Here is a 20,695-nt window from a genome sequence, read left to right as displayed (position 1 = left end):
AGTACCGCATCGACGGTGTGCAACGGGTGCCTTCCGTACAGTAATAAGAAGTGTGAAAAACCAGTAGTGCTCAGAGGGGCGGTATTGTAGGTGTAGGTGACGAAGGGAAGAATCGCATCTCAATTTGTGTGATCGGCGGCGACGCACATTGAGAGCATGTTGCCGAACGTGCGGTACAGTTACTTTATACCGGCCCACATCTTGTATAAACTATGTGCCGTGAAATTAATGAAGACTCGATGCCCTGCGTAACACGATCTATACAAGATACAAGCGCCCCTCCGATTTATCCTGTTGGCAGGTAAATGACAGTGTATTCTGTCTCACGTTCGCGCTACACACGTTCACACATACGCGCCGAAAATAGTTTACGCCGGCTAATACGCAGCACGCACTTCGCCACTTGCTTTCTCAGCCACCGTGTTTCGAACGCAAAGCGAGCAACCACACAAACACACACACACACACATATATATATATTGTTACTACATACGTGATATATATATATATATATATATATATATATATATATATATATATATATATATATATATATATATATATATATATATATATATATATATATATATGTAATGAAGTGCTAACATAGGACCCGGAAGTAAAAGTTCAAAAAAATCAAGCACGTAGGAAAAATTGTTCTGTAAAGGACTGACGTTTCGGTCGCGGGACCGAATGCCGGTCCACCGGCCGAAACGTCAGTCTTACAGAAGAATTTTTCCTACGTGCCTGATTTTTGTACTATATATATATATATATATATATATATATATATATATATATATATATATATATATATATATATATATATAGTTAAACTAAAATAAAACTACATTTCGTACGTGAGTCCTTCTTTTCACCCATATATATATATATATATATATATATATATATATATATATATATATATATATAGATATATATATATATATATACATACATACATGCATACATACATAAAACACCCCAGCACATACGCATACACAAACGCACGTGTACACATGTAACTTGTGCCGGTTCCCTGCGGTGCCCGACCCTGCATGACTGCAATTTCGCAAGCTGGCACAGCGGCCACGGATGATCTGTTTGCTTGTTACTACATACAGCCCGTGTTTCGCTGTCGCTTCCCGCGTGAGGTAGTATGGCGCTCGTTTTTATTTGTTTTTTTCGTTTCGGTCGCGTCATCGGTCGCGCCATCCCTGGAGTGTTGAGTTGCGAGTTTCCCAGGATTCCAAGAAACGCTCGCATTCCCAGTCGGTAGCGAAACGCCCCCGGGGTAACGACGCGGTGCGATTTGCAAATGACATTGACTATTTCAGTGTCGCTAAGCGCTGACTCAGTAGCCCGGGGGGTCAAGCGTTCGCGCTCGTTCGATTGGTTTAGAAGACCGAGGCAGTGGAAGACGCCAGTGAAACGCCACGCGACCTGATAAGTCGATCTCTACGAAAGGTTTATTGACCGCATCTACATTTGCATACGAGCAAGACGTCATTTTATAAGACATGAACAGCCAGAAAAAATATGTATACAGCGCCGCGGGTGGTCTCTTGTGTTTTTAAAGTCCGTCTAAATTCTCGCTGTTTCAGCCATGAATCCATAACAGCCTGCCCATTCTTCCTGCCTTCTCAAACAATAAATAAATAAACAGCGGATTGCAGCGATTGTGGCGGTGTTTTAAATTAATCTATCGATACTGCAGGCGTCTTTCGGTGTGGAAACTGCCGTCTTCCTAAGAACAACGTCTTTGCTTTGTGGGGAGTGCAGGCGATTGCGGGGTGTCCCATGTCAGTTCGCGGTTCTGGCACGTACAAATCCTAGTTGTTGAAGTCAAAGGCGTAACCAGAAATAACATTTCGGGGAAGAAGAGGGGGAGGGGGGTTTGACTCCTTTCATATATATGTTTGTGCGTGTGTTCTTACGTGTGCGCGTATACGCATGCAAAATGTAAACGTGTCGCGGGGGTGGGGAAGTCGAACCACCCAAGCCAACCCCTGGCTACGCCACTGTTCAAGTCCCGCCTACTTTTGTGAATCTTCCGTGGCTATAGTTATTTAGTGACGTGCACAGGCTCTACCGAACGCTGTCTCTACATGTTCGCATAGTACTATGGACGCCCGATGTTTGTTAACAGGTGATACTGATCGTCTATTTGGGAAAATTAGCGCCAGGAAAACATTGCTCGCTTAGCTCGGGCACGTGTTGTTCATTTTCGGCCGACTTTACAGAAGGTCCAGGTCGCCTTTCAAGCAAAATGACCCTCTCTGGTATATAACCTTTGTAGGTGTAACCTTTGTAGGTATAACTTTTATAATCTTTGTAGATGCATCGAGGCAACTCAAGAAACTTTGCGGAGCAAATTGAACGATGACGAACACACAAAACTACGAGACGGGCACCGTCCTGTTTGTTTGTGTGTTACTCGCCCACGTTCAGTTTGCGCCGGAAAGTTTCTGCGGTTATGAACCAATACCAACTCGCTCAAGCCAAGATTCTCCGGTGATACATCCCAGCGTTTCCTGAATTAGTGTTTGCTCAATCAAAACTAAATCACTCCTAAACCACAGCACTTCTACTCGATGAAGTTTGCAGCAAAACGCGCAATATGCTGCTAGAAACATACCGTTGTGTTCTCAACTTTTCGCACAGGGCATACAAGCGACCGCCCTTTAGTCAAATATGCCTTGTTTACTCTTCGAAAACAGTCTTCTTCTTAATTTCAGCGACTGCGGCCGCATTCGTCATTGCCCAAAACGAAAAAAAATGGAGTAGTATCGAACAATTTTTCTGGACGTAAGGGGTTCATTGGTGTATTGATGCAACCTTCAGTCGCGGGAGATAGCGGGCACGCGCATGACCGCTCGGAATAATAATCTATAATCACTAAAACTATAGCTGTATACCTGTAATGTTGTGACTTTTGTTGGTGTAAAAGCCTTTAGTTGCCGTGGCAACAATCGGATGGTTCTTTTCTCTTCGTCCTCGTCGTCGTTGCGCTGTTTGAAGAATGTTCAAGAGAGACAAAGGCCGGCGACTTGAGGCGAACGAGCTTTATGGTTACCATGCCTTCAATAACGAAAGTTACTTTAATTCTGGGCCTGATAGAAGAAAAAACATGTTTCATCGATTTCACGTCTCATGTATGCAGTAATGCTTATATCGGTTAGTGGGTCATGATAACGCTTAGGTAGATCCAGTGGAGGACTTAGTGACATTGTAGACTACTGGCGCACGCAACCTAATTTAGCTGTATTTGTATAGTGTTTAAAGGGAGGAGGAAGGTGGGGGGGGGGGACTCAGACTTTGCGTCTCGAATAAACGCATACAATTCTAATTAGTCGACAGCTCAATGAACTCAATGTGGTGTCATTCTTATAGAATGAATTATGTGTATTCTTAAGCGAGAACACTTTACTGCAAATGAAATGCTCCGCGTACCATCTTTGGCTTGCCGACATCGATAGCGAAGGAATAACCTTTTTCTTTCTTGTAATGTTTCTCGTAAAATCACTGAACCAAGGCCCAATGGTCTTGGTTAAGTGATCTTGGTCTTGACTTAATGGTTTTGGTTCAGTGGTCTTGGTCTTGGCTCTATGGTCCGTATGTATTAGCTGACATATTCTTTACGCTGCTTTTTCAAGTTATTATCACTTAACAGTTATGTGGATAGTTCATTTCACACACCCTCTGCCTCGCGCCGTGTGCACACTAACCTGATGTCATGCTGATCTGTGTCCATTTGCGCAAAGCCTCTCACATCTTCTTTCTCTCTTCTTGCGTGCCTTGTTTTTACTTGTCCTTTTCTTTTTGAAGCTTTGTTTATCTTCCGCAATTGTGCTTGCTGAGTAGTTATCTTGTTATATTTCCCGCACTCTTATGAACAATGTTGTCACAACTTCAACTGTTTGCTGATGTGACTAATTAAAAAATCGTTTCGCGCTTCTCTCTGCCAACGACTTCCCTGCGTAGGCACTACCGTCGGTCATGCACGAAAGTTCCAGTCGTCATTCCTGATTTAAGCGCACCATATCTGCATTATTGCATGGTAATTTACATAAGCTCTGCTTCGCAGCAACACCGGGAATGCTTAGGTTATATCTAATGCACGCGCTCCAAGACGTGAATCGCACCAGCCTCCGATAACGACATTTCGGTTCCCGAGCATTCTTGTTCATGTATATTATTAATGGTCAGCCATTATTCCGAGGATGCCATCGTTCCCCTCCGTACTAGCTCTCTGGCGTCATGGCCGTTACGGTTATGTTCATTGATCCGAGCCAATAAAACAAGTAGAGGCCCGCCTGGCTACATTGCCGTTATAAATACGCAATAACGAGGAAAGACTCGGCGGCACTGCAATATCGATCGCTGGGAATGGGTGTGAGTGGCCTGGACCCAACACCTCAACTCGCGGAAAGAGTATTTGTATTCCGCTCATACGCCAATTGATTCTGTTCATTCAAGATATATTTTTAGCTTCATTTGTCACGGGTTCAGAACCCTGCAAAGCGTACCAAGCAGTATAGCGTAGCCAGAACATTTTTTTTTGGGTGGGGGCGGGGGGAGGAGGTGGTGTAACAATACTTTATGTATGTTCGTGCATGCGTCTGTATGTGTGCCTCTAGATATACGCATGAACAACTGTAAAAATTCGGGAGTATGAGACCGCCCCCTCCCTTTTACACCAGTGGTAGGAAGCTGCCGCACAGAATAAGAATTTTGGTTTTATTAATGAGCTTTGTCAGTGTTACAGTATGTGATCTCAATGCGACATGTCTTGCCAATGGAAGAATGCAGATCACGTTTAACATTGTTAATGTCCCTTTTACGTTCACGGGTTTACTTTCCCGTCTGCTTGAAACGTCTATCACTTCCGAGTTTGAGACGTAAGAGACCATTGCAGGGATATGTAACTTGTGCTGATTTTATTTCAAAGAAATTACTGTATTTGGCACCAAAGGGAAACACTACAATTCATAAGGCTAGTAAGTCTACAAACGTTTAATTATGATCATTGCTAAATACTTACAGCAAGGCCGAATATGTTTACATAGACTGTTTCATGTCTAGCGATGTTGCAAATGAAATGCTAGTCATTAAACAACCTAAAAAAACGAACGAACGATATACACGTATAAACGAAGGCATACTGACATCCTCGAGCATATGCCGACTAGGTGTTATATAGCCGGTTGGTCCCTCAGCTCATGTGACAGAGACGTAGATAAAAAATGCCCTAAAATCCGTGCTAACTACGGCCACGGCCGGACTGGAAAGGCGCGCTCGCGCGCCCTTTCAGTCTGGCCGTGCTATGGCAAACAGATTAAATTTTCTAGTAGATACGGTTATTAATACATATTCATCAAATGTTAAATTTGATGTTTTATTGAAGTTATTTAAAATAGAAACTAAGGAATATTTAAATGATCATAGTCTGTGTTTGGCAAACCTTGTTTTCATTATTGTAAGCTCATAATAGGCTTTATGCAGTGCCTGCAAGTGCAGCTGATTTTGTGCTTACATTGTTAAGTTTTCTGAGATGTTTTCTATGTTTTCTTGTGTCAAGCTCTACAGTGGAGTCAGTCAGGCTTTTCGGCATTTAGCCTCGGCTACCTCCTTTTCATGAAAGGAAAATAAACTTCTCCCCACTTAAAAAAAAAGCTATGCACAGTTAAATATTCGTGTTACGCTATGTTAAAGGGACACTAAAGTGAAGCAGTGAATCGGTTTAAATTGATATATTGTGCTGTGAGAGTTCTAATGTCGTTAATTTCACCGTCATATGTTTATTAATAGCGGAGAAAACCAAGGTCAACGCTTTATTTTTAAACGTGGCGCCAAAAATGTGTGTGCGTGACGTCACGGATTTCAAATTGTATTTTTTCTATTTCGGCAACCTTGCCTCAACTAAATTTCCCGAATCTTAACATAAATCTAGCCCCCCCCCCCCCCCCCCTTGAGGACAACGTACTTCATTTTTACTAATGAGGAACTACGTAGACCCTAGAAAACGTTGTCGAAATCAATGAAGTCACGGCGTTTGATGCGGGAATTTCAGTATGGCGTCACCTCCCACTAATTCCTTTTGCGCGTTTTCTCGCTCACCAAGCGTCTTCTCGCGACATGAGTGGTGATTTCGGTATTGTGAAAGATTAATTTACTCACACGAGAAAAGTCGATTTTCCCTTCAGTGTCTCATTAGTGACACAAATTTAATCAAGCTTCTTCTTCTAAATGAATGCAGGTCCTCGAAGTAAGGCCTTATGAGAACGTCGACTTCGAACACGCGACATGACTGAGTCTCTGGAACCGGCGACCAGCTCGGCTCCCGCACTGCCGGAAGTGAGGCTAACCATGGCCCCGCCGTTGCCACCACCTCAGATCATCGTCGAAGAGCTCTCCGGCGACGACCAGTACGAGGACGTCGGCGAGGCGCCTTCGTGCGACCGCCTGCTCACCGTCGACGGCGCCTGGCTCGAACAACCGACTCGTCGCGTCAGGCGCTCGTACAGGTGAGTTGGAGGCGTTGCTGCACGTTCTAAGTGCGTAGCACTTAAGGGCTCCGGCTTGTCGTCTATCCACGCACTAATGTGGCATGGTCAGGCATTGATCAATAAGAGCCTAAAACAAGGCTAGCAATGCTCAAAACCAGTTCAATATGAGCTAACAAGATCTAAAACAATATCCACAGAAATGGGCAAGAATTAATCGCAACATTTTATCTAAAGTCGCGAAAAACGTTTCTCAAACATCCGGCTGATACCCGCGCCACGCAAGAGAGGGCGCCACCGCCTCGGCAAGCGCGCAATTGCCAAGAGAATCACTGGGTCGTCCTTGCTTAGCACTTCCTCAGGTTTGATGGTAGTAGAGCTGAATTAAGCACAGGATTTAGAGCTACACCAAGACCGACACAAGAACGACATTAGGGCAGGATTTCGCGCGGGTCTTGAAACTGCACCAAGGTCTGCCCAAGAACTGCGTCCGCGCTTCATTAACGGCAAAATTAGCCTTAGATTAGAGCACCATTACCGCTACTATAAGCGCTGTTTCTTCTTTAGGGGCGTAGCTCCTCTTAGTCTAACCTTGTCACGTCTCCGTTGTCCGGCGTCAACGGCAGTATCCTTGGCCGGCGTAAACGGCAGATGGCGCTGTCTCATAGAAGTACATACAAACTGCAGTTCAGGGACGATATTCTAGATGGCGCTGTACACAATCCGTGTCATCACCATTTCTCGTCTCATTTCCTAGATGGCGTTGGTCCAATAGAATTGTATGCAATATGGCGCTTGTGTGAATCGACACTAGATGGCGCTAGAAGTGCCGCTGCTCTCCGATTGGCTGCTGCGCGGGCTGCGCGGGGAGCGAGCGCCTCTCTCATTCTCCTGGATCGTCGCCGTACGTGTCGGATCGTTGGTGGAGCATGAACGATGCGCAGCGGCGGGCGCTCGCTTGGCGGCAGCCAGGCGGATCCCGTGACGGTGCGCGCCAAGGACGCCGCTGCGAAAAGGGCTCAACGAGAAGCCGATCCCGAGACCGAGATTGCTTCAGGAGCTTCGCCCAAGCTCTTCATCATTCACCCGTGGATATGCTGTAATTTTTTTCTAGTCGCACTTTGAAGGCAGTAAATTCCCCAAACCTCTTGAAAATCAGACATCGTTGTTAAGCCGAAAGCCCTAGATGCCCCATCGAAAGCGAAAATTGACCGTCGTCTGCGTCCTGCGACGTCGGCGTCAACATGAGTGATGCAAAAAAATAATCATGTGGTGGCCTCACCTATGATGGCATGATAACGTCACAGGTCGTCAAAATTTGTGACGTCTATGTGACGTCACATGATGACGTCATCACACGACATCGTCGCTTGGTCAAAGGTGGACCGATCGTGGAGGCACTATAAAACCACGTGAGGTACAAAAAGCGTCCAAGTCCTCCGATCCCGGAGGCAGTGCAAAATGACGTTGGATGTGGAAATGTTTCGGGCGTAATCAATATAATCGACTCAGAAGAAAAAAAAAAGACGGATTTCGCCTTGCAGTTGTCTTAGGCAAATGCATAAGGGACCGCGTGACTTCTTGTTTTTCAATTTGCAAAAACTGTGTGCATATCAGTGTTATATAATCCTCTACAACCTAAGAAAATATGTCAGCTCCACCTACAGGCGTCACTGTCCCTCCCAAAGACAATTTGCATGAACACTCCATGCAATAGCGCTTAGCCATTTTCGTAACGCCAACTCGAGTGTTTCGTACATAGAGTTTTTGCATTCGGGCGGGTTCATGTTGGCAACCTGTGACGGCCATGTTGTTTTGGTGGCGTCTGTCTAATCTGTTGTTTACTATTCAGTCACTGATGCCAAATCACCATAGCAAGTTACACGATTGAACAGCACGTCGATATGATAAAACATTGTTATCATAAATGACTGTTCGTTAGTGCAAACGTTGTGGGCGTTGCGCTATTTTATGGTCTTTAGCGCCGATGCGCATTTTTGGATTAATTGTCATGCTAACAAGCATAATTGCCGTATATTGGACGACGCCAACCCACTCGAGGTTCACCAGGTGGAAAATGCGTCCACGGAAAGCTACTCTTTGCTGCGGGCCGACGTCGTCAAGGAATAAAAAGGAGTCGGGGACATGTGCTCTTTGTTTTAATCTTTGGAAGACAGTGTTAACGCGTGGTCCATACTTTGAAAACGGCGTTTGTGAGGTACCTTCAACTGCGAGAGGTAGAGAACGATGGTAACCTGTTTCCTGTAGCCAAACTTCAATGATGTGAACGTAGATGACCTTGCAGAATGTCCACCGCCGCGTCCGCTGTGTGGCGCTACGTGCCATACAGCGGACGCCGGGGAAGATATTCTGCATGAACGATTTGAAGGTATGGTTCTCTCTCGCAGGGGTGACGGGTATAGACCATTAAGATCGTGTGTTTTCATTCCGCTAGACTTCTTTCTTCCGGTGTATCCCGAAGTCGCTGCTCCATGCCGATAAGCCGGAATCGACCAAACCCCTTCAAGTCGATATAACCCAGGCCATCGCTCAAATTCAGTCGGATCTGTGCGGCAGAGTAATTGGAAATTTGATCACTCGGACCTGTGCTAGCGTGAGAAGCCGCGGCTGACATTTTAACGGTGTTATATTTCATAGATTACGGCACACATGGACCTTTCATAGAAAGAAAGGATTTTGTTAATGCGTTTCGAAAAACAGTTGACGATTCAGTGTATATCATGCGTATTTTTACAATAAGAGAGCACCGCCTATACTAGCTCAATTCATTTAAATATCAATACACATTTGCCGGGAAAACCCTATAGTTGACTTTACCATACAGACGCATGTTTGTGTCGCTGTTCTTACTTAGAAAACTTGAACGTCCTAGTAAACTTCATCGAGGATGCTGACATCGCTTCTCCGCCAAGCGAAATATTTTTGTAATTGACAATGAACCTTTAGCTAATAATTTGCGTAGGAGTTACATTAGTCGAGAAAAAGTGCTTACGGATCCAGCGGAAACCAGCTAGCGAGACTGTCTTTCGTAGGCGCGCCGCGATTCGGTGGCATAAAGTTAGCACAGACTCGAGAGGAACAACTGGCCCGAAAGAGCGCCGACCAAGAGAGCATCGCCATTACCCTACCACTGTCATTGTTGCCTTTGCACTTATTTATAGATCGGCTTAAGTTAACGCTACCTAATGTGAGTAATACTGGCAATGTAAATCATACACGGGCATTTTGACAAACTTGAAACATGCGGTCAGTGTTTAATGTTCATTTAGAGACAAAGAGAGAGAGAGAAGGAATATAGAAGGAGGTTAACTAGACTACGTCCAGTTTGCTACCCTACACATGGGGAAGGGAATCAAGGAGTTAAAGAGAGAAGGAAAAAGCGAGCGATAGAGAGACACATTTCACAACACACACACACACACACAGTGCAGGGTTTCATAGGCGGTCGCTCAATACTGTTGATTTAGGATATTTTTGGGAAAGATTCAAGGCCATTTAGGCAATTAACTGTGCGCAGAACTCGCGGTGCAGGCAGATGCGTTTACAGGCAGTTTTGCCAGATGGTGCTACGATATCCATTTGAGTTCGAGGTCGTGGCCGGCTGCACGTCTTCTGACTGAGTTGTGAGTCGCATTGCATCGTCGTCTGCGCTTTCTGTTGGCACGTACGTACAACTCTGCTTCACGTCAGCTCACTTTCATTAAGTGTAATGCCGGCGCCCTTGAGGTAGGAGATGTTAATCCATGGGCACTATGGGAAGCTGTTCTTCTACACCTAGTCTGTACTAACTGTATGCTTGTTCGTCTCAGTTATGGAGGCAGATGCGTATCACCTCATATGAACACGCCCAGGGTCGTAATCGGAAAGTTTCCGTCTACTATTGCAAGCCTGCCATATCCGCTGCACTGACACAACCAACTATAATAAATTGGACGTACGACAACAGACTCCACAACGCATTGCTTCAATTTATACGCAGCACAGGTCTTCCAGTACACAAGCGACACACACACACACACACACACACACACACACACACACACACACACACACACACACACACACACACACACACACACACACACACACACACACACACACACACACACACACACACACACACACACACACACACACACACACACACACACACACACACACACACACACACACACACACACACACACACACACACACACACACACACACACACACACACCAATCAATATGTTTTAAGTGTAAGTCTGCATCTCAATAACACAATGCAACTCGAGCATTACACCTCTACGTGCACACTCTCGTCTCTCTTCATTAATTAATCACACACTCATCGCGCGCACCCAAATGCATTCGCATTTCCTCATGATCCCCTTCGGGGAGGTGTGGCTTTTTTTCTTTTAATAGCGAAGCTGTTCTTAGTCGAGGCTTTCATGTCCGTTGCCGTGGTAACGCTGATCATAAACGGGCATGGGCCGCAGAAATTGGGTGAATCCCACTACTCACCACTGGTTCACTAAAAATGAACAAGCGAACTCGTCAAACGAGTATGTGCCACTGTGCAGCCTATCAGAAAAATGTCATCATCATAAACGGGTATGTGCTATTAATTGCGTAAACCTCACTACTCACCACTGGTCCACTGAAAATGAAGAAGACAACAGTTGAAGCTTCTTTTTAAACCTGCGCATAAAAATCGTATGTTGAAGATGCAATAAAACTATACTACCACCTCGAAGCTTAACAAAGAGTGTTTAATGAAGAGCAGCGATACAGCATATTTGAAAGACTTGCAAAACATAGAAATGCGTTACGCTGACGAAGGGAGGGCCACCTGCTTCGCTGTTTCATCAATGTCCTCGAAGCAGAGCTGGTTGAATTTTTTTTTATCATATGGTGTTTAGGAGATGTTAGCGATTTTCTATAGCGCCGGCTACTCCTTTTCACAGATATTAAGACACGTGAAAATCACAGCAACAAATAGAAAAAATTACATAAAAGAGCACCTAGTGATAATTCATGTAAGTCCATTCACAAAGCAACACGAAAAAGAACACAAAATACTGTCCAGTCACATAACACTAGAGTTCACATAAAAGGCAGTTTCACGAACACCGTATCTGCTGTAGATAACACTACACAACGTCTAATCAGATAACCGCACTGAAATTGGCAAAGTCCAGACACATGGACACAGATTGACATTACGCATGAAGCGACAGGTAACGCGACACGGCCAGGTCAAATGACATGCATAGAATCAGCGTAAAAAGATTTTATCAATAATTTCTAAGTGTACCACTCCCTTCTAGGAGCTTGGTGACTGCTAAGAGTGCACGTTTTTGGAAGGCATGTGTTGACCATGGACCTAGGATTTTGCATTATTTGTATGCGCCGTTTTCCAATGACTGGTGCTATCCCAATCGTGGGCTTCACTTTCACGATGCTATATTTCATTGTTGCTTTTCACTGTTTCACGCATGGCCGTCGCTGTTGCCTGTAGCAATACAAGCGTTGCGCTTTGAAGCACGTGGTTGAAGGTCCAATTCCTGACGTGGAAAACAGAAAATGGGGGCAAGCTTCGCTTGCCCCCATTTTTCCGGTAGGGGAAGAGCCCCTAATGTTTCTTCCTGCAACAATGATTGTAATCTGGCTTCTGTGCGCTTCCGTACACGAAAGCTCAGAGCTGGCCGCTTTCCTATCAGGAATGCCATGCCACGCTGATAGCGGGCACGTCATTCGTGACTTGGAAATATCGGATGCATGGCCGTAACGCAATGAAAGATACGCGAGGTAAATGACGACTATTGTTGCGGGACCAAAAGACGCCCCAAATACGCCTATTTTTTTTTGTTTCTAGAATTTACCGGATGTTATTTCCGGCAGCATGTAGCACGTAGCATGGCGCATCTAGCGCGTAGGCAAGACAACCGCTGATCATTAAGAGTAACCGACTGGATTCCAAGAGAAGGCAAACGCGCGAGGGCGAGACAGAAAGTTAAGTGGGCAGATGAGATTAAGAAGTTTGCGCGTATAACGTGTCCGCAGCAAGCACAGGACCTAGTCGATTGGTGGAACATGGGAGAGGCCTTTGTCCTGCAGTGAGCTTAGTCAGGATGATGACGATGATAATTTCTGGCAGCGTACACGAATCTATACTGTGAATGCAATGAGCTACAGGCGAATCACAAGTACATTCATCCCGCTACATGCTTATGCGGGATGTTGGTAGCAGCCGACGCCAGATGAGTTGCACAGTAGGCTAGATAGTACAGTAGCCCAGTAGCCGGCGTGCTTTCCAATGTCGTGTCACATATAGTACAGCGTCAACCTACGAAAGAAAAGAAAACACGAGAAAGAAGGAAGACAGGGATGTTAACCAGTTTAGCATAACCGGCATGCTAACCTGCGACAGGGGAAATGGATGGGGGAGATTGAAAGAAGAGTAAGAAAGAGAGAAAGAGAGCGGGAGCTGAAGCCCCTGAAACATCGTAAAGTAGCGACACTCTCCTCCTCTGCACTCGTTCCTTCTCGGACTCCTCTCCTTCGCACTCACTTTTCGAACCTGGCCTTTTCACTCTCACTGTCTCTCCATTCCCCAATCCCCCGTGAGCGTATCGGTTGAGGTGTCCTCACTTGAGAGACAGTTATCGTGCACTCCACACCCAATTTTCATTTTCATTCCCTTCTTCCTTTTAAGAATGCCCCCCTCCACCCCAACTACCTTGCTCCTGCGTAGCCAACGCCCTTTCGCGGAGATGCGCTTGCTTGCCAGGCAGCGCTCTGTAAGCATTCGCACCAGCCGTCTAGCTCTCGATATCTTTTTTTTTTGTTTTAAATAATTTTTGTTTAGGAGACGTTAGCATTGTAGCGAAGCCTTGAAGATGAGTTTTATGTAGCACCGGCTATTCGTTTTCGCAATTAGAATTTGGGAAAATCAGAGCAATAAAAAAATCGCATAAAAGAGCACCAAGGGAGAGTTCGTGTATCTCCTTCTAGAGCGAAAAATTTCTATCCGGTGACTTATACACATTTATTACCTGCATCTTTTGCTGTTCGACAACTTATTCTAAAAGTATCTAAACGAGCGTCACGGTGGCCCATGACACTGTGTAGTGCCGCAAGAATATACAATACCTGCAGAGAGCATGTGTTTGCCTTTCATTGGTAAATTTATTAGTGTTTTCGTTAGTAAGGTAGCTTCTCATCGGTAAATTTCAACTCACGAGACGCACTGCTGTCCCTGAAGACACCGCGCGCGCAAGATCAACTAGTCCTGGACATCAGGCGCTAAGGCAAAACTCACAGGGTCCGTTATGCATTCGCCTAAGACGACCCCTCCGAAAGCTTCCTGCACCTCACATGGTTTTGCAATGCCTCCGTGATCGGCCCAACGATCACGGAGGCAACGTCACTTTATGTTACGCCATGATGACGTCATGGTGACGTCACCTGCACGTCACCAGTTTTGGCATCTGTGACGTGATGATGACGTCATTTGTTGACGTCTTCTCGGGATGATATTTTAGATCACTCGTGTTGACGCCGCTGACGCGGGACGCCGACGTCGCCGACGGTCACTTTTAGCGTTCGATGAGGCATCTAAAGCTTTCGCAATAATATTGCACCAGAAGGCGTACATCAATTATCGTTGACATATTTGGACGGCGTTGGTTGTTTCGTTAAGTGATTAAACGCACCAACCGTATTGCGCAAGTGTGTCTTGTAGATGTATCTGACATAAGAACTATATCGCTGAATGAACGAGAAAGCGAATGTAAAAACTAACGTGTCGCCGTAAACGTTTCCTTTGCGCGACATCCACTCGCGGATATTAACCTTCACACGAAATAGCACGTAAACCTAGGCGCGAAATGGCACTTTTACGTCAGGCTCCTAAACGATGAACGCACCCTACGACTCGGTTGCGAAAGCACGCTTTGCATAGCTACCTTCGCATCGCAAGTTTATCTAACATGGCAGTCTGCATTTATACGCTGGATAGAAAGTAGAAGGCGACGGAAGTAAGTACGCCAACTTCTGAAGCAAGTTCAAGAGGCAGCGATGGTGAGGGCCACGTATTGGGAGTTTGTAGTCGAGGCAGCTAACATATGCGTCGAACGAAAGAAGAGGAATTTTTTTGGAGGGTCTCGCTTCTTTGTTAGACACAACCACATGAGTCCAACAGGTATTTAAGCCAAATAAAGCTTATGGGCCGTTTATTTCATTGTTGTATTTTAACTGTAGTGTAGCAGTTCTCGTGATATTAGGTGAAGGCTACGGATCACTTCAGCAAAAAAAAAAAGCAGCACCAGATCGGAGACTCTTCATTTCTATGCATTTAATGATGCTCCTTTCAGTACCAGCTGAATGGCACGTGCACGCAGGGACTAGTAGCGTGCAACAGGTGTGCACCTTCTTCCCTTCTTTAAAACACGTAATACACTTCCTTTGCTAAATGACTCACACGAGCACTATAGCCTTCTCCGTACTGCACATAAATGAGTGAGGAGGATGGTATAGAATGGTCGCTCATTCAATGAAGGCAGAAGTGAGGGCAGCCCTGCTAGGCATAAGACGAAACACGACACCGGGAGCAGACGGCATTCATTATGCACTACTACGCAACCTCGATGATAAGGCCATCCATCAACTCACTGACTTCTACAATAAACATTGGAAAGACGGAACACTTCCTCAGGAATGGCGGCACGCCGATATCACATTAATTCCAAAACCTGGCAAACCTTTGTCCCTTCAAAATCTGAGACCCATATCCCTGACATCGTGTGTCGGAAAACTCTTCGAACACGTTGTTCTACTGCGCCTGCAAGATTACCTCGAGGCGACCAACTTCTTTCCTACCACCCTATTCGGTTACCGCGCTAATTTGTCGACACAGGACGTACTGCTACAACTTAAGGAAGATGTCGTGGATGGCCCTAGTGTGGCTCAAACTAGAGCAATTTTGGCCTTGGACCTTAAGGGGGCATTTGATAATGTCTCACATGACCTCATTTTAAACAACCTTGCCTCCTCCCGATGTGGCAAACGCACCTACGATTATGTACGAGCGTTTTTATCTGACCGCACGGCAACCATTGGCCCTGGGGAACTTCGGTCGGGCACTATAAGGCTTTCCGGCAGAGGCACTCCGCAAGGTTCAGTTTTATCACCTACCCTGTTCAACGTGGCCATGGCAAAACTACCACGACTCCTAGACAAAATTCCAAATGTGCAGCATGCGCTCTACGCCGATGACGTCACAATCTGGGTAAGCAAAGGGTCAGACGGCGCCATTCAAGACGCACTGCAGGACGCTGTCAATGTGGTTCAAGGGTATGCCTTAGCCGGAGGACTCACTTGCGCAGCTGAGAAGTCGGAACTACTGCTGGTGTTTAAACGCCGGAAAAAAACGAACATATCACCAGACGTTATCGTGTATCTGAATGGAAACCTTATTCCATGGGTAGATAGACTCCGCATATTAGGACTTCATATACAACACAACGGCAAGGCCACATATACCCTCCAACTACTGCGCAAACAAATCGCCCAAGTGACTCATATGATTAAGCGCATTACCAACCACCGACATGGACTTCTCGAAAAAGATACTCTCCGATTGGTGCAAGCCCTCATCATAAGCAGATTGACCTACCACCTCCCCTACCACAACCTTACTCAAACCGAGACAAGCCGGATGGACGCCCTTCTCCGCACGGCACTAAAGGCTGCTCTGGGACTGCCCAATCACGCGTCCACGCAGCTCCTTCTACGACTTGGGGTTCACAACACCATACGTGAACTAATTGAAGCGCATTTTAACAGCCAAATTGAACGTCTGCAGCGGACAAGACAGGGTTGTCTCATTCTCTCTCGGTTGGGATACAGCGTGCCAAACAAACCGCAACAAGAGCCCAAACATCTTTCACTAGATATCAGGAGGAAAATTCAAGTAGCCCCCATACCCCGCAATATGCACCCTGATCGACATAAAGGCCGGAGACGAGCAAGAGTAAAAGCTCTAATGCGAATCGTAGGTGACGGCACATCTAACGCACCAGTCCTTTACACTGATGTGGCCCGATATCCACAAAAACGGGCCATGTGTCTGGTCGTAGTGGACAACACCGATTCTGTAACGGTGTCGGCTACACTTAAAACCCTGGACAGCGGCACGGCAGAGGAGGCTGCTATCGCCCTGGCTATTCTACACGCTTCACAATTACCAGCACCGGACGAACCAATTACCGTGGTTACCGATTCACAAACTGCCTGTCGGAACATAGCGAAAGGAATGGTCACACCCTACACACACCGTATCCTGACATCAATACACCCCACTTTGTTACACAGGGTGCGTATCGTCTGGACACCTGGACACGCCTCTCTCCATGGCAATGAACGCGCTAATGCGGTAGCTCGAGAGCTCACAAACCGGGCGCCATCGGAAGAGCTGTCCAACCCAGACGATGCACCAACAGCACCACTCAACTACACTGAAACGCTACAACACTACCGACAAAGCCGCATGTACTTCCCACCACCACACAAATCACTCAACCGAGAAGACGCTGTTGCCTGGCGGCAGCTTCAGACTAATTCATTCCCCTGCCTTTACATCCTTCATCTCTTCCACCCCACACAATATCCCTCATACTGTCCCTATTGTGGAGCGAAGCCCACGGTGTATCACTGCACCTGGGAATGTCCACAACCACCGGGCTGCCGCCCTATTCCTTCACCCTCACAATCCTCTTGGGAGACTGCGCTGACCAGCTCAGAGCCGCAGGAGCAGCGTCGGCTGATCCAGCGGGCACGTTGTGTGGCGCGAGCCAATGGGGCCCTGAACTAAGGGCTCCACCCAACGAGGATAATCCTTGAGGCCTTCCCAAATAAAAGTTTTCTCTCTCTCTCAATGAAGGTGGCTGTCAGGTGCTGTAGAATAAGCTGATACTCCCCGGAGCTTAGAACTACAGAATATTGGCCTGATTGGTGCGGATTCGTCGCAGAAAGTAGTAAGGCGTACGGGCACATCCACATGGCGGGCACACAGTAAAGTCTGTAGACATCAAGGGTTTGTGTTGTCTGTTTACCTTTTCTTGTGTATGTGTCAGTAAGTCTCTTCGACGACTCCCCAACACTAGCGATGAAGGATAGCGACCTATGTGTATATATGACAGAATGACCAGCTGCGGCGAACTTTTCATGCACAGTCGCAAGGTTTTTCGCTTATGAAAATTCTTCAAACTATTTCTCCGTGCCTTGCTAACTACTCTGTCGCCCTTAATTCTTCTTCGCATCATTTTGTCACCTTTGTGGACATAGAAAACATATTTAACGGTAATACAGCCACTGCATCATAAAAAAATACAAGACGAACCAGCGTTCCTTTTGTGCACTCCTTTTAGTTGTCCTGGAGCTTTTCTGTGTTATGCTTCAAATACCATAACCACATTAGGCTCTAAATCACTCAGCAAACTACAGTTTCACGGGGCCTTATCAATTTCCAAAGGTTTAATAAGCGACTTTCTTTTTTATTTGAAAGCCTGCCCTTACGCATAAACGAAAGAAGAGTAATTCGCGGTAGTGAATAAATGGTACTTTCTGTCGCGAATACATTATCGACAGCGTGTCATCAATTCTTTATCGACATGTCTTCCTCGCTGAATGCAACGGAAATTTACCATTTACTGGCGGCTATGCAAAACAGAAAATGCTTCATACAAATGTATACTATGAGAATGTCCCATAATATTGGCGCACCAATTGCTGATTGCAGTGAATGCGTATATGGTGCTAGAGTCCCAGTCAGGTTACGTTTTCTTTAATGTAAGCTTTTGCCGCAAGCATCATGACAATCTTGTATTGTTGCACAAATGAAGATCTAAGGAAATAAAAAATAAAATATCAATAAGTCTTCGTGAGGTTTTCCGGAAGCGCTGGCGTGTAGCGCTGCTCAGCTGGCTGTTCGAATACCAAAAATGGGCTATCCACCAGGCCGGGGATGTTATAGGGCGACAAGGTCTCCCGGCCTCTACGTGTGTGGTCTATCCCGAGCAACAAACAACCAGGTCTTGTAAGGAAGTCTATTCACTCGCTAACATGCGGCAGAAGTTATATTTCTGTTGTTTTCTTGCCTTCTGAACCTTCTGATCAATCAACCAGAGAAACAGTCTTTGATTTTCGAGCCTACAAACAACCGGGTGCCCGATAACCGAAGCATGGTGTTATGAACGACGGCTTAAAATAGGAGGATCAAGTTAGGAAGTTCAAGCATTGTAAAATAGAAAGAGACAAGAACAACAAAAAGATCAGGCGATGCTTGCACTAAGCCGCGCAAGGCTTGAAACAGCAAACCTGGACGATTCTGAAGACAAATCTGGTTGCTTCTATATTGTTTCTAGGCCATAGCTAAGTGATGCAGATTGTTTCTGGGTTGCGTCTAGGTCGTTGCTAGGCTTTAGCTAGGTGATGCTAAGTTGTTTCTACTTAGATTCTCAGCGCAGAGAGGTTCGAGTTTAAACCACAGACAGTCACAGACACGACACGGATGTGCAAACTCCAGAGACAGAACCTCGCGCTGAAACCAAGCGTTCGCACCTCTCATAGATATACGGGCACGTCGTCGTTGGCGTAGGCATTCAATCGCTTCGGTGTCTTCTTGAAGCCGCCGTTGCCTTTTCCGTTCACTAGTATTCTCTCGTTATACGTAACCAGGCTCTTCGGCTCGCCGCTGTCGCTTCGCAGCCATTTGGTGGGCGAATTGTTGCCTTCTTCATTTTTAGTGGACCAGTGGTGAGTAGTGGGATTTACCCAAATTGCGTGGCACGTACCCGCATATGATGATGATTGTTTTCTGATAGGCCACACGGCACACAGCCGTATGCAGTCCAAGTATGACTAGCTCAACAGATTCGCTATTTAAAAGGTAACAAAGTGGACAGACACATATCAGGCAAAAATTCTGCAAGAAGACCAAGTTTAGAGACTGTCTATACGTAAAATTATAATAGGCGGCACAAGCAATGGCGTGGTTTAAATAGCAGTCAATAGTAAGGAGCACACATTAAAGGGACACTAAAGTGAAACAATGAATCAGTTTAGACTGATAAATTATACTCTGAAGACTCTATTGTCGTTAACTTCATCATGATAGGCTCAGTAATAGAAGAGAAATTGAAGGTCAAAGTTTCATTTTTTTAGTTTCCCGCCAATATTGCCGCTCATAACGTCACGGATTTCCAAATGTTTTTATTCGTATTTCGGCCATACTGGCTCAAAGAAATTAACTGAAACTTGGTGTGCTAAGTCTCTGGCCTTCTCAGAGGACAATGTACTTTATATTTACCGCTTAGGAACTACGTAGGAGTTAGCAGACGCCGTCAAAGTCTATGACGTCATGGCGATTGGCATGGGTACTTCAAGGTGGCGTCGCCACTTGCATTTTCTCCTTGAGCGTTTTCTCGCTTACCCAGCGTCTTCTCATGGCAAGCGTGGTGGTTTCGGCATTCTGACAGAGTAATGTACGAATACGAGAAAAATCGTTTTTCTCTTCAGTGTCCTTTTAATGAAAGTGGCATACGGGCAAAGACAAATAATGTACGCAAAGACAGAAGAGGGGGTCCAGCTATAACAACAACAAAAAAATGATGGTACTATCAATTAATTCCTGATTTTTGCTGCTATCTGTCTTCTTTCTAATCCATATATTTTGTAGTAATAATGCGCTCCAAGCTTTTGGCAAGTGATATGGGCGGATATCCTACAATATTAACCAGGCGGAAGAAGAGAGTGGAGCAAATAAAAAACACAGTAACTAGGTAAGCACTTTTGTATTAAAAACGGAGAGAATTTTTTTTATCATACTCAAGTACTATAATAATTGTTTCCGTTTAGAGTCTAACCACAATATGAATATGAGGGACGTCGTATTGGAGGGCCCCGGAAATTTTGACCATCTAGTGTGCTTTAACGTGCACGTAAATCTAACTACACGGGCCTCAAGCATTTGCACCTCCATCGAAAATGCGGCGACCGCAGCTGGGATTCGATCCCGCGACCTTCTTGTCGGCATTCGAGGGGCATAATCACTAGACCACCAAGGCGGTTTGTTATTGTTTTACGTGGTAATGTCTACGTCCTACTTTACACCTGTCAATTTTTTT

This window comes from Rhipicephalus sanguineus, chromosome 8 (genome assembly GCF_013339695.2).
Source record: "Rhipicephalus sanguineus isolate Rsan-2018 chromosome 8, BIME_Rsan_1.4, whole genome shotgun sequence".
Classification (NCBI taxonomy): domain Eukaryota; kingdom Metazoa; phylum Arthropoda; class Arachnida; order Ixodida; family Ixodidae; genus Rhipicephalus; species Rhipicephalus sanguineus.
The sequence above is the reverse complement of the archived record's forward strand: the minus strand, read 5'-3'. Positions refer to the sequence as shown.